This window comes from Eschscholzia californica, unplaced genomic scaffold (genome assembly GCF_041429995.1).
Source record: "Eschscholzia californica isolate CP2 unplaced genomic scaffold, dmEscCali1.0.p SCAF_4, whole genome shotgun sequence".
Classification (NCBI taxonomy): Eukaryota; Viridiplantae; Streptophyta; class Magnoliopsida; order Ranunculales; family Papaveraceae; genus Eschscholzia; species Eschscholzia californica.
The window spans coordinates 38,748,958-38,761,084 of record NW_028238461.1 but is presented as its reverse complement, the minus strand read 5'-3'; the positions used below and the strand labels follow the sequence as shown (position 1 = coordinate 38,761,084).

Sequence of the window (12,127 nt, the reverse complement as noted above, 5' to 3'; positions counted from 1 at the left end):
TTTGAAATTAATTTGATATATTGTTTTGAGAAACTTAAAGAAGACTAAAGATATATGAAGAGTTTTAATATATATAATATAATACTAGAGTATGACCCGTGCCTCCGACACGGAGGCTTCAGCTAAGCATTATATACGTTATAAGAACCTGTTATCAAAAGACATTTGGTCTATAAAAATGGTCCATTTGGTATCACAATTATTTGATATCTTTGAAACAAAAAATTTATCAAACCAAATGTTGGAGAATATAAAGCCCTATAAACAAACTATCGAATAAAAACATATTAAAATTTGTTAAAGACTTATATTGAATTATTGACTGCTGACTGTTTTACAATTTGAATTTATCATCACTGCATGTACATAGTAAAGATCATTAGACTCATAAATATTTAATGACATGAAACAAGATAGGTACGAAAAGAACCTAGGGTAAAGAAAATTTGTTCTTTCAGATCCATCCATGTAGTGTTCGAGAAGTTGGGGTCGTATTCTAATATCTCCCTAAAAATGAGCTCCTTAATGTCCTCATTTGTCACTCTCATCTCAAACTCAAATTCTAACATAATGTTTGGTTCGCAAGATGGTTCCCTCTCCACCCTGCCCAGCCCTTTGAAGTAAGGATCAACCAATGCAACCGATGTCTGTCATGAATAACATGGAAGAAGAACATTAAGATTGGACATGATGCATGAAGGCCACAAATGAAGTATAAAAATTAAATCAGAAGCTACCATGATTGAAAAAAGAAAAATAATTTTCATAGGGGTAAAATGAGCACGAAGATCATGATCTGTCGATGAGAAGTAAATTAAAAGGATAGGTACAACTTCTGAATGAATACAACACTTCCCTTCAGACCAAGGCAAGTTCGGGTAGGACACTGTATTTTAACCAAGCTTAAGTTTACTGCAAGTTCCATAGTAAAAAAATTAAGAAAATACATCCTAATCATTATGAAAGTAAATGACCAGCATTCTGTAATGAGAAAACCAGAATCTGTATTCATGGTTGTACAATAAATACCAGTTCAGCAGTTGTCCGATCGTTGGGATCAAGTGGTGAGAGTTGTTCGAACAGTTTGATGGCCCACAAGATCGAAATTTGGGACCTTTTGCGCGAATGAGAGCATGCTAGTTAGGTATCTCCTCTCATTTCAATCCAATAGCCACAATAAAACATAATATTGATGTCATGATTACCTCTATAAGAAAAGCATAGCCTCAAATAATAAGATGGCATAAAAGAATTTATAATTAATGTGTCGTACCCGAGAAATAGTATTTAATGAAGGTGTACCAACTAAGCCGGTCATCAAATCAACCTGGTGGACAACATTTTAACCAGGAAGCAATGGTTTCCCTATTCATACTTCAGCAAAGGTGCAACCTATACTCCAAATGTCGACCGTTAGGGTATAAACACTTCAAGCATGAGTTAAACTTTGTTAACTTTTAATCGTTCGAAATGCATGAGCATATGAGCATATTATAATGAGGCAATGCAAATTTGGTTGAATATTTTTTCTGTTGAAAAGTAAATGCTGGTTTAGATGCCAAAGGAAACAATACCTTCGAAATGAATAATCCACACAGCTCCAGAGCTCTATAGTATCTATACCACCTAGGATAAAGAAAAATCATAATCAGATGTTGATCCAGACATGTGTATGAGGTTTTCAGTGAACATGTCACCACACACACACAGAATTACTTGTTTTTTTTCCCCGCTGAAAAAAGAAACTTTTGGTGAATGTCATTGTCTTTTATTTTCTGCGGTTGTAACCTTTAATTAGGTTGTTTGCATATAATTAGATTAGGTATGCCTCCTCAAATCACAAACACACACTATCAGAGAAGATAGAAAACCATTCACTAAGCAGAATGGAAAAACCCAACTATGTGTTATGTGTAACCAAACAGAACAGTCCGAGAAGAAGATGGATGGAGATGGAGTGAGTGGGATAACTTACTTCTGGCTCTATTTCCTTCCCGACTATGACGCCCATCTTTTCTTATCTATGAGTTAGATACAAATGATGATAGCACTAGTTATGTTTAATGTTAAACAACCAGATCAAGAAAATACAATTTTACAAAATAAGATTAGTGCTTGTGATTCACACATCATTTGTTTTCCCTATATCATAAATATGTATGTGCCTCTTAGAATACCAACACAGGCTTCTAACTCTAAGTTGATAGACGAGAGAAAAATATGGAACCAAAGGATAAAATAGGTAGGCACAACATAAATACTTCCATTCAACTTGATGAGTTTACTTCTAGCATAACTCACTGCTGCATACGCAGTTATACACAACCCAACGTAATATTCTACACCTCTCAAATCCTAAACATAAGTCTCGGATTATGAAAAACTATAAGAATGTTTGAGGAGACCCATTACATACATTAATATTAGATACATTTCAAAGATTAAAGATGATTGAGTTTGTTTTCTTTTCTAGCATTAGGTCACACGCTATCACACTCGTAAATACTTTTGATGATTGCTAAGTGATAATAAATGTTCCAAAAGAAAACAAACTACTATAATCTATAATAGGTCCATCCAAATTGAAGATACAAACGTGATCATCAATGAGTTAGATACAAATGATGATAGGTCCTAGTCAAGTTTACTGTTAAACAAAATACAATTTTGCAAAGTAAGATTAGTGCTTTTGATTCACACATCATTTTTTTTCCCTTGTCACTTGAAGTTGTCTCGTGGTTAGATTGTTCCGTAGAAGATGGTTGCTAGTGTATTATTGCCCTAAGAATAAGGATGCTTATATTCCGGCGGTTCTCTATAGTTTAATTTAAAAGGTTTTATTTGGGCAATTTCTATTGTCTTAGTCAATCGTATAGGTGCAGGTAAATGGAATTAGTCTAAATATCTAACCTTCATATGGTTTAGAAATTCAAGAGATTTAAGTGCTCATTACCCACAAATGTTTCGAGGGAGCCATCTTATTATTTGATGTATCATGGAGTGTGAACTGTAACACTATAAGTTCATTTCTTAGATGTCTTGCTATTCAGATCCAACTATTATGTGTTTCTGTTGTTGCTTGGGACAGAAAAATCCTTTCTTTCTGTTGGGCCATAAATGACCTAGATAAATCCATGAGCTCGATTCGATTATCCCCGCCTATTCTTAATAACCACCTGAACTCTCTCGCTTGGTGACTTATTGGTATCTATAGTGTAAGTTGGGACATTTCTTACTTATTTTTATGTTATCGGCTAGCATTCTACCACAAAATAAAGAACATTACTACGATCTTAATCCATAATATGCTAGTCCAGACTATATTAGTGTTCCAAAAAAACAAAGACAAACTTTTTTTTGGAAAAAGATAAATCTGAACCGCTGGTCTTTCCAGTAGAGAAAGAGACATCATACTGTTAGCACTCAACAGAAGTGAGGTTCTATTGTGTATGATGAATCAAAGCTCAAAATTGAACAATATTTGTTTGTTGAGTGTATGGTGATTAAACCAAGCACAAAATTGAGAAGGGGCTTCTAGTGAATGCATTTTTTCTATTAAACATTTCATCAAACACATATATGGCAGCATCAAACACATTCATTCACACACACGTAAAGAGGTAAACAATATTTTACCCTAACAGAATTATGACCTAAGAAAGCCATACCCTAACAAAATTTGATTGGAAAGAAAACAAAGGTGGTGAAAATCATCAATAACAGGAAACAAAACAAATTCAAAAAAATGATTAATGAGAACATACAAACAATAAAAGATGAAGTTACCATTAAATAAACTTATGATCAATGAGAAAATACTAACCTTTGCCCTTAATTCCCCAACAACCAACCCAAAATGATGAAGGAAAATAATGAAGCAATTTCTAAACTCTCAATTGTGCACCTCAAGGCTTCTATGTTGTGCCAATTTAAGAAGCCTCAAGGCTTTTACAGTCAGCACATTCCCTATTTTCAGCCAATTTAAGAAGCCCTTCCAATATCTGCTTATGATATCGAATGTATACAATAGACAAATACAGGGTGCAGTATAGCAGATAACCGTATCAAATAAGGGGAATCGTAGAACTTCGTAATGGTGCAGATAAGCATCGAGAATCAATGTGGTTTCCATCACAAAATATCACAAACTTAATGCTAATTGGATCAAACACTTCATAAAACTTAGAACATTAATCCAACCAAATACGAAAGGAAGCTGGAAATGATTTCAGAGTGGCTCTTAGTGAGGGAGAGGAGATGCGTCCCGTAAATCGAAAAGATGTGTCGTTGAACAAACAGAAAATCAACGTGGAAAAAGGAGATGAGTGAGTAACTTCGGCCATAGGCGCCCGGGTGCCAACCTAGTAGATTTTGTTAAATCCAAGGGTGGATGATAGTGCTGATGTGGGACGGACGGCTGGATTTATCCAGAGGTTTGTACCAGTTAGCACCCATCCACCTGTTTTATTATATAGACTATTAGTGACCCGTTTCTTCTTTGGAATTCTAATTTTCTTTAAATAAAAGACAATTTTTTTTTTTTTATAATTAGTCAATTTGAACGATGGAAAATTTTCACCATCACTTCTGATACTCCATTGTGAATTGAAACAGTAATTATTTTAACATTATTACATAATAGTATCAATATTATAATGAATTGATTTAGATAAAATAAATTTAACACTAATAATAAAAACATTACTATTATAATAATATCAATTTGTAATAATAGTATCAATAGTTTTCTCAACATTTCAAACAAAACTACTAGTAATTCCTCCGTAACAAATACCTACTATATTCAAGATCAAGACCAAACTAAAAAGACCCATGAACACCTCATTTTCTTTCTCCTGATCTTATCTTTTTACACGCCATACAGAGAGTTCAGACACAAAAATCACCGAATTGATGCAAAATCTTGGCTTTTATCTTTGATTGCAGCAGTTTTTTCAATCTTAAATTCATTATACATCTTCTTTGCTGCAATGATATATCTCTTGCTCTCTTCTTTGATAATTTCAGAAGTTATAATCATCTTTTTGACGGTTTTCTTCAAATTTTTTCTCTCCAACGATTCAGTAAATTCCAAAGCCAGAACATTAATATCATCAATAACACTTTTGTTTTTCATCTTTTGACACTTCTTCACATTACTGTTCCTCGGACAGTCGAATGCTAAACCTCTTCCCTTTTTTAATATGAATTGCCTTGGTTATCTTTGCCACAACATAATCTCTCTTGGGTTCATCATTGATCATATGAGAAGTTATGTTCTTGCTCAACTTATTCTTCTCGTACAATTCAATAAATTCAGAAGCGCTAACATCAATCGGATCCACATCTTCCTTAATCTTTCTATAACTTTTCTTCACATTCTTATTCCGACGGAAGAATGATGAACCAGTAGAATAATTTTTTGTAAGTGTTCAAAATCGTATCGCGCAATAGTATCAATTTGTGACATTTAGTAGGCATATTAGAAACATATAAACATATTTTTAAGTTATATTGAATGGATTTAGACAAGATTAATAGTTTTGTTGTTATCAACTTGGTACACACCCATTTAATAACAATACTATTATCATAAATTTATAATAATTTTTTTTATCAACTGATACTAACTGTTTTTCCACGTTATTGCATAATAGTATCAATTTAGAATGAATTGATACTATAAGATACCTTTAAGATAATAGTATCAATTTATGACAATAGTATCATTTTATGATGAAACCGATTAGATAAAGTACCATAACCAGATATGAAATAATAGAACTTACTTGAGCCTAAAATTTAAGAAACGTTGGTGAAGCTTGTAGGCAAAAATCTAAACTTAAATGAGTCAAATATCAGTAAACCCAGAAAAAAGAGAATACAAAGAACGAAATGAAATGAAGAAAATTGTATGGATAAAGATGTTTTTTGATCTTCGTAGATTGAAAGACAAATAAGAGAGTCATTTATGTCTGAAAATGAAAAGTACCTACAAGGCTATAAACCAATAATAGGTATTGAGGGATTTTCTAAGTCGAGCAACTTGTGACCCAATATCCTGCATTCATGTTGGAACTATTTAAACAAAAAATGAGCCAAAAAATCAATAAAACAAGAAGGGTAAAACAAGAAGGAAGAAAATAAAATTAAGAAATGAACTTACCCCTTGTTGACTTAAGATGGGGTTCATGAGAAATATTTAGCAGTCAATGCTTTTTGGCAGATTGTATAATATAGTAAATGTGAAACTAGGATTTTAGAGAGAAATCGAAATAGAGATTAGGGCAAACTTTTGCCTTTTATATCTAGGTTTTACTCTGACCAAGTCTCAGGTCAAGTCAAGTCAAGTGAAGACCAAGGCAGTCTTTGGTCAAGCCGAGTCAAGCAAAGTCCAAGAAGTCCTCTGACCAGTCAACCTGCAACAAGAATAAACAATAAAGTTAGTTACAACTAATTCTGTTTTAGTTGTCTAACTAACTTGTCTAATCTTTTCTTTCTCTTCTTCTTTGTATTTCATTAGTATAAATATACTTGTAATAAACTAGAGGAACTAATTGATTGAACAATAAAATTAGAGTTCTTAGAATTTCTTACATGGTATCAGTCTAGGTCTTTTGTGATCCAAAAGATAAGGTTCTTCGAGCTCAATAACAATCATCATCATCTCGCAATCAAAGAAAACATTCAACATTCAACATCAAAATTCAGAAAAATTCAACATCAAAATTCAGAAAATTCAACATTATAATCAAGATTTCAAAGATTATCATCAAAACTACAACACAATACAACATTACTTATTGTTTTTTCAGGCATTTCTTCAAATGACTTCAATTACAGGTAACCTGCCCCCAATTTCATCTGTTACTAGTTTCATTACTGAGAAGTTAGATGATTCTAACTTTCTCATGTGGAAAGACCAAGTTGAAACCCTTCTTAGTACTTATGAGTTACTAGGGTTTGTCACTGGCACAATTGAAGCACCTTCACAACTTACTTACATTCATGGAGTTGAACAAATAAACCCAGACTTCCAACAGTGGAGGAGTAAAGAGAATTTTGTGAAATCATATCTCAAAAGTACTCTCTCCAATCTCTTTATTATGATACCTATGGCCTTCAATCTGCTAAAGAAATATGGGACTATCTGGTTCTCACAAACAATGAAGGCCTTGAGTCTCAAAAAGATCAATTGAGAAAGAAGTTACAAAATATAAAAAAGGGAAATTCTACTATTTCTGTCTATCTTAGGGGATTGAAAAAGATTTCTGATTCTTTACTATCTGTTAATGACAAAGTAAATGAATCAGAACTAGTAAGAATTGCTATTCAACGGTTAAGTGTTGATTATGATCAATTTACTATTGCTGTGAGAGCAAACAATGAGCACTTAACATTTGCTCAACTAAAATCTAGGCTAATTCAGCATGAACAATGGTTATTATCAAGAGAAGTAGATCATGAAGCATATTATGTAAGAAGATATAACCAACAACAGCAATCTAGACAAAGTTATAAACCCTCTCCTTCTTATTATAAGAATCAACCCTTAGTAAAAAAAGATGACAATATATCATCTTCTCAAGTGTCAGGAGGCTCAAATCAACATTATAAAGGGAAAAGAGCAGATGATTTTGATTTCTCAAAGGTCCCTTGTGGAATTTGTAAAAGGTGGGAACATTCAGCAGGTGTTTGTTACTTCAGGTATCAACAAAATAAAAAATCATATGGGCTACCACTCTGAATCTCAAGATAAGCAAGATTCTTCGTTAGAAAATTCTGCACATATACAGGATTCACAGTCCTATCTTTATGAAGATGAAGCCTTATTAGAATGTAATGATGCTGAATTATATGACTCTAATATGATTCAAAGTTATCATAGTTCTAATGATGATGAGGTATTTCAAGAGTGTCACACTGCAATTGTTCAAAATATGGCAGAAGATGTATTTTTTTACTGTGAATCATCTAACATTACAGCAGAAGAGTGTCATGTTGTCACAAAGACTACATCTGATCAAAATACAACATGGCTAGCAAATACAGGAGCAAGAAGTCATATGACTCATAGCCCTTCTATCTTGAAATCAATTCAATCCTATAAAGGGACAGAGGCAGTCATGGTGGGTAGTGGCAAATTTCTGCCTATTACAGACACTGGGTCTTCTACTTTATCTACTGCCACTCATTCATTTGAACTAAACAAGGCTGCAGCTGAAAATTTATTGAAGGAAAAGATAGTGTACTTTCAGTCTGATGGGGCTCCTGAATTAAAACATGGTGAATTCAGAAAGTTTTTGGACACAAATGGGATAATATTTAGGTGTTCTTGTCCATATACTCCACAACAAAATGGCAAGGCAGAGAGAAAACACAGACATATCACTGAATTAGGTAACACTATGTCTTTTCACTATCATTTACCAAAATTTCTTTGCTTTGATGCTTTCAATACTGCAGTTTATATCATCAATAGAATACCCACAAAAACACTTCAGGGTATTTCCCCTTATGAGTCACTATTTCATGTGTCTCCTGACTATACTCAATTTAGAGTTTTTGGATGTGCATGTTTTCCCAATCTAGGAATACTTAGACAAGATAAACTCAGTCCAAAGAGTACCTCTTGTGTGTTTCTTGGTTATAGTAATGAGCACAAGGGCTATAGATGTTATGATCCTTCTAGTAAGAGACTCTATATATCTATGCATGCAGTTTTTGATGAGAATAGTTTTCCTTTCATTCTCATCTCTCAAACACAGCCTAGTAGTGATCAGCAAACACCACCACATATATCATTACCTCTTCCCTCTATCTTTCCTAACCAACCTTCTACTGAATTAGGGACACCTAGTACATCTACTAGTACACCAGCTAATTCAGTAACTAGAACTCAATCTCCAAGTGAGATGGGCATTGCTAATCCTATAACTAGTACACCAGCATCTCAGCTTGGTTCAGTTCCAAATCAGCAGACTAGACAGGTTACTACTAGAGGAATGAATGGTATAATCAAAAGTAAAAATATTCCTTCTGATTTTGTGGCACATTTTACATCACCTCACATTATCAATGTTGCATATTTGTCTATTCTACAATTACCCACTGAGCCTACCACTTACAAAGAGGAAGCAAAACACATTGAATGGACAAAAGCTATGCAAGATGAATATCAAGCACTTTTAGACAATAAAACTTGGTCACTAGTACCATATCATAAAAGTATGAATGTTCTGGGCTGCAAATGGGTTTTTAAACTCAAACAAAAGAGTGATGGTACTATAGAAAGATATAAAGCCAGACTTGTGGCAAAAGGTTTTCATCAACAGGAAGGAGTTGATTATGCAGAGACTTTCAGTCCAGTGGTCAAATCAAATACCATTAGAATAGTGCTCACAATTGTTGTTACTAGATCATGGCACATCAAGCAGTTAGATGTATCAAATGCTTTCCTTCATGGAACTCTTAATGAAGATGTCTTTATGGTTCAACCCTCTGGGTTTATTCAGTCTGGAAAAGAATCTTATGTGTGTCATTTACACAAAGCCTTATATGGGCTAAAGCAAGCACCAAGGGCATGGTTCAACAAGTTTGCTACTTGTCTATACTTCTATGGTTTTCACAAGAGCAAGACAGACCACTCAATGTTTGTGTATCACTCTAGTACAGGCAGCATGATTTTATTACTATATGTGGATGATATCATCCTTACAGGCAGCTCTGACTCCCAAATCAATTGCCTAATAAAGGATTTGAGTATGGCTTTCAAAATGAAGGACTTGGGGTCATTAGCTTACTTTCTGGGTATGGAAGTAACTCATACTCAACAACAAGGGTCTATCATACTCACACAGAATAAATATGCACTTCAGTTACTTCAAAAGCAGATTTATTGAATTCAAAACCCTCCAAATTACCAGTATCAGATGGTAAAAGAGTCTCACTTACAGATGGTGATGAGCTCCCAAGTCCAACAGAGTACAGGAGTTTAGTAGGGGCTTTACAATACCTTACTTTGACCCGTCCTGATCTCTCTTTTGCAGTCAATTACGCCGCTCAGTTCATGCACAAACCAATAACTACACATTTAGTATTGGTTAAGAAGATTTTGAGATATGTAAAAGGAACTCTGGGTTCAGGACTTCAAATCTCTCCATCTGATTTAACATCATTAACAGCCTATTCAGACTCGGATTGGGCTGGTTGCCCTGATTCACGAAAGTCAACAGGGGGCTACTGTGTGTTTCTCGGATCAACCCTAATTTCTTGGTGTTCGATAAAGCAGGCAACAGTGGCCAAATCCTCAACGGAGGCAGAATATAAAGCTTTATCAAACACTGCTACTGAGATGGTATGGATTACGTACCTTATGCATGAACTTGGTTGTTCTCTGAAGAAACCATTGCTTCTCTACTGTGATAACATTAGTGCTAAATATTTAGCCTCAAATCCAATATTTCATGCCAGGACGAAACATATAGAAGTCGATTTTCACTACGTCAGAGATCTGGTTTTGAATGGAACTTTGGTGATTCATCATCTACCAACGAAAGAACAACTCGCAGATATCTTCACCAAAGGGGTTTCTTTTGATCTATTTACCTATTTTCAAAGCAAACTCATGCTTCATCGCTGCTCTTCACCATGAGTTTGAGGGGGCCTGTGAAACTAGGGTTTTAGAGAGAAATCGAAATAGAGATTAGGGCAAACTTTTGCCTTTTATATCTAGGTTTTACTCTGACCAAGTCTCAGGTCAAGTCAAGTCAAGTGAAGACCAAGGCAGTCTTTGGTCAAGCCGAGTCAAGCAAAGTCCAAGAAGTCCTCTGACCAGTCAACCTGCAACAAGAATAAATAATAAAGTTAGTTACATCTAATTCTGTTTTAGTTGTCTAACTAACTTGTCTAATCTTTTCTTTCTCTTCTTCTTTGTATTTCATTAGTATAAATATACTTGTAATAAACTAGAGGAACTAATTGATTGAACAATAAAATTAGAGTTCTTAGAATTTCTTACAGTAAAGAATGTCGGTTATATATGTAAGTATATCGGTTCGGAGTCAACATAAGGGAAGCTTAACCTACAAATTAGCCTGATATAAATTGCATTATTCCAATGGATTTGAATTAATACTAAGTTAATTTAAATAAACAATAGCAAACCATTTGATCTGACAGATTAAGAGATTGAAGGCAAGAAGTTCTTATAGGCAGGTAATTAACAATGTTCATCGGTATAATTTGTGTCAATTTATACGATTTAGTCGGTTATGTCTATTGAATACGAAAATATGACAAATTCTACGCTTGCAACATCATGGATGACTCAGACACTGCCTAGGACAATCACCAACAAAACTAAGGTACAATATTTCACTTATAGACAAGTTATTTGCAACAACAAAAATAAAATTGAAACATACATAACCTAAATCAAGCCTTGTCCTACCTAATTTGGGGTTACCTGTCAACAAAAAGAGGAGAATTAGCCCATTATATGTGAAGCTGGAGTATGTTGATATTTCAATACAAGATACACATAATAACTGCAAACACTTTAAAGAAAAACATTGATATAGAAAGGGGCAGCAACACTGAAGCCGCAACCCATCCAACAAAAATGAAACTATAAGTTACTGAAACTTCAATGCGCCACAAACACAAGTACTATTGTCAATACAAATCAAACCAAAATATTTAAGGGAAATCAAGTAAAAGCTCAAACACCGTATAAGTATTCATTGTGGTAAAGAGATGATAACTCGAAACCCTGAGATACATAATTTAACTTATGTATGTAAATCACTGTGTCTAATTTTTGTATGAATTTAGATACAATGATTTACATTGCTTAAAATTTTGTTCCATTACTGTAATTAGGACACATTGTCATGAACAAACCATAAGCTTGGTGTTTGGTTGGTAGTCTAAGACCTAACATAAATTTATCACTTTCGGTTCATTCAAAAAACAAACCTAGAGTGTTTAAACCTAGGTTTTCAACACGTTTGAAAATCAATTGTTAATCTAGGGTGTAGTATTGGTGACAAATAGATCAAATATATTGGTTTTCAACATGCCCACTGTTCCATACTTGGTAACTAATTGTCCCGTACTTAAACAA

The 12,127-nt window shown here is 33.9% G+C and overlaps 1 long non-coding RNA gene across 2 annotated transcripts; it reads right to left on the bottom strand.

The window, feature by feature from the left end:
• Nucleotides 1–285: 285 nt before the first annotated feature.
• LOC147544556 (uncharacterized) lies at nucleotides 286–4,320 on the bottom strand. Of its 2 annotated transcripts, XR_015224255.1 has the most exons (5): nucleotides 3,824–4,320; nucleotides 1,575–1,626; nucleotides 1,030–1,392; nucleotides 738–912; nucleotides 286–647 (listed from the first exon to the last, which is right to left on the bottom strand). It is a non-coding gene; the product is annotated as an uncharacterized LOC147544556 (long non-coding RNA). The 2 variants fall into 2 exon arrangements; XR_015224254.1 differs by having other exon boundaries at nucleotides 286–912.
• Nucleotides 4,321–12,127: the final 7,807 nt, after the last annotated feature.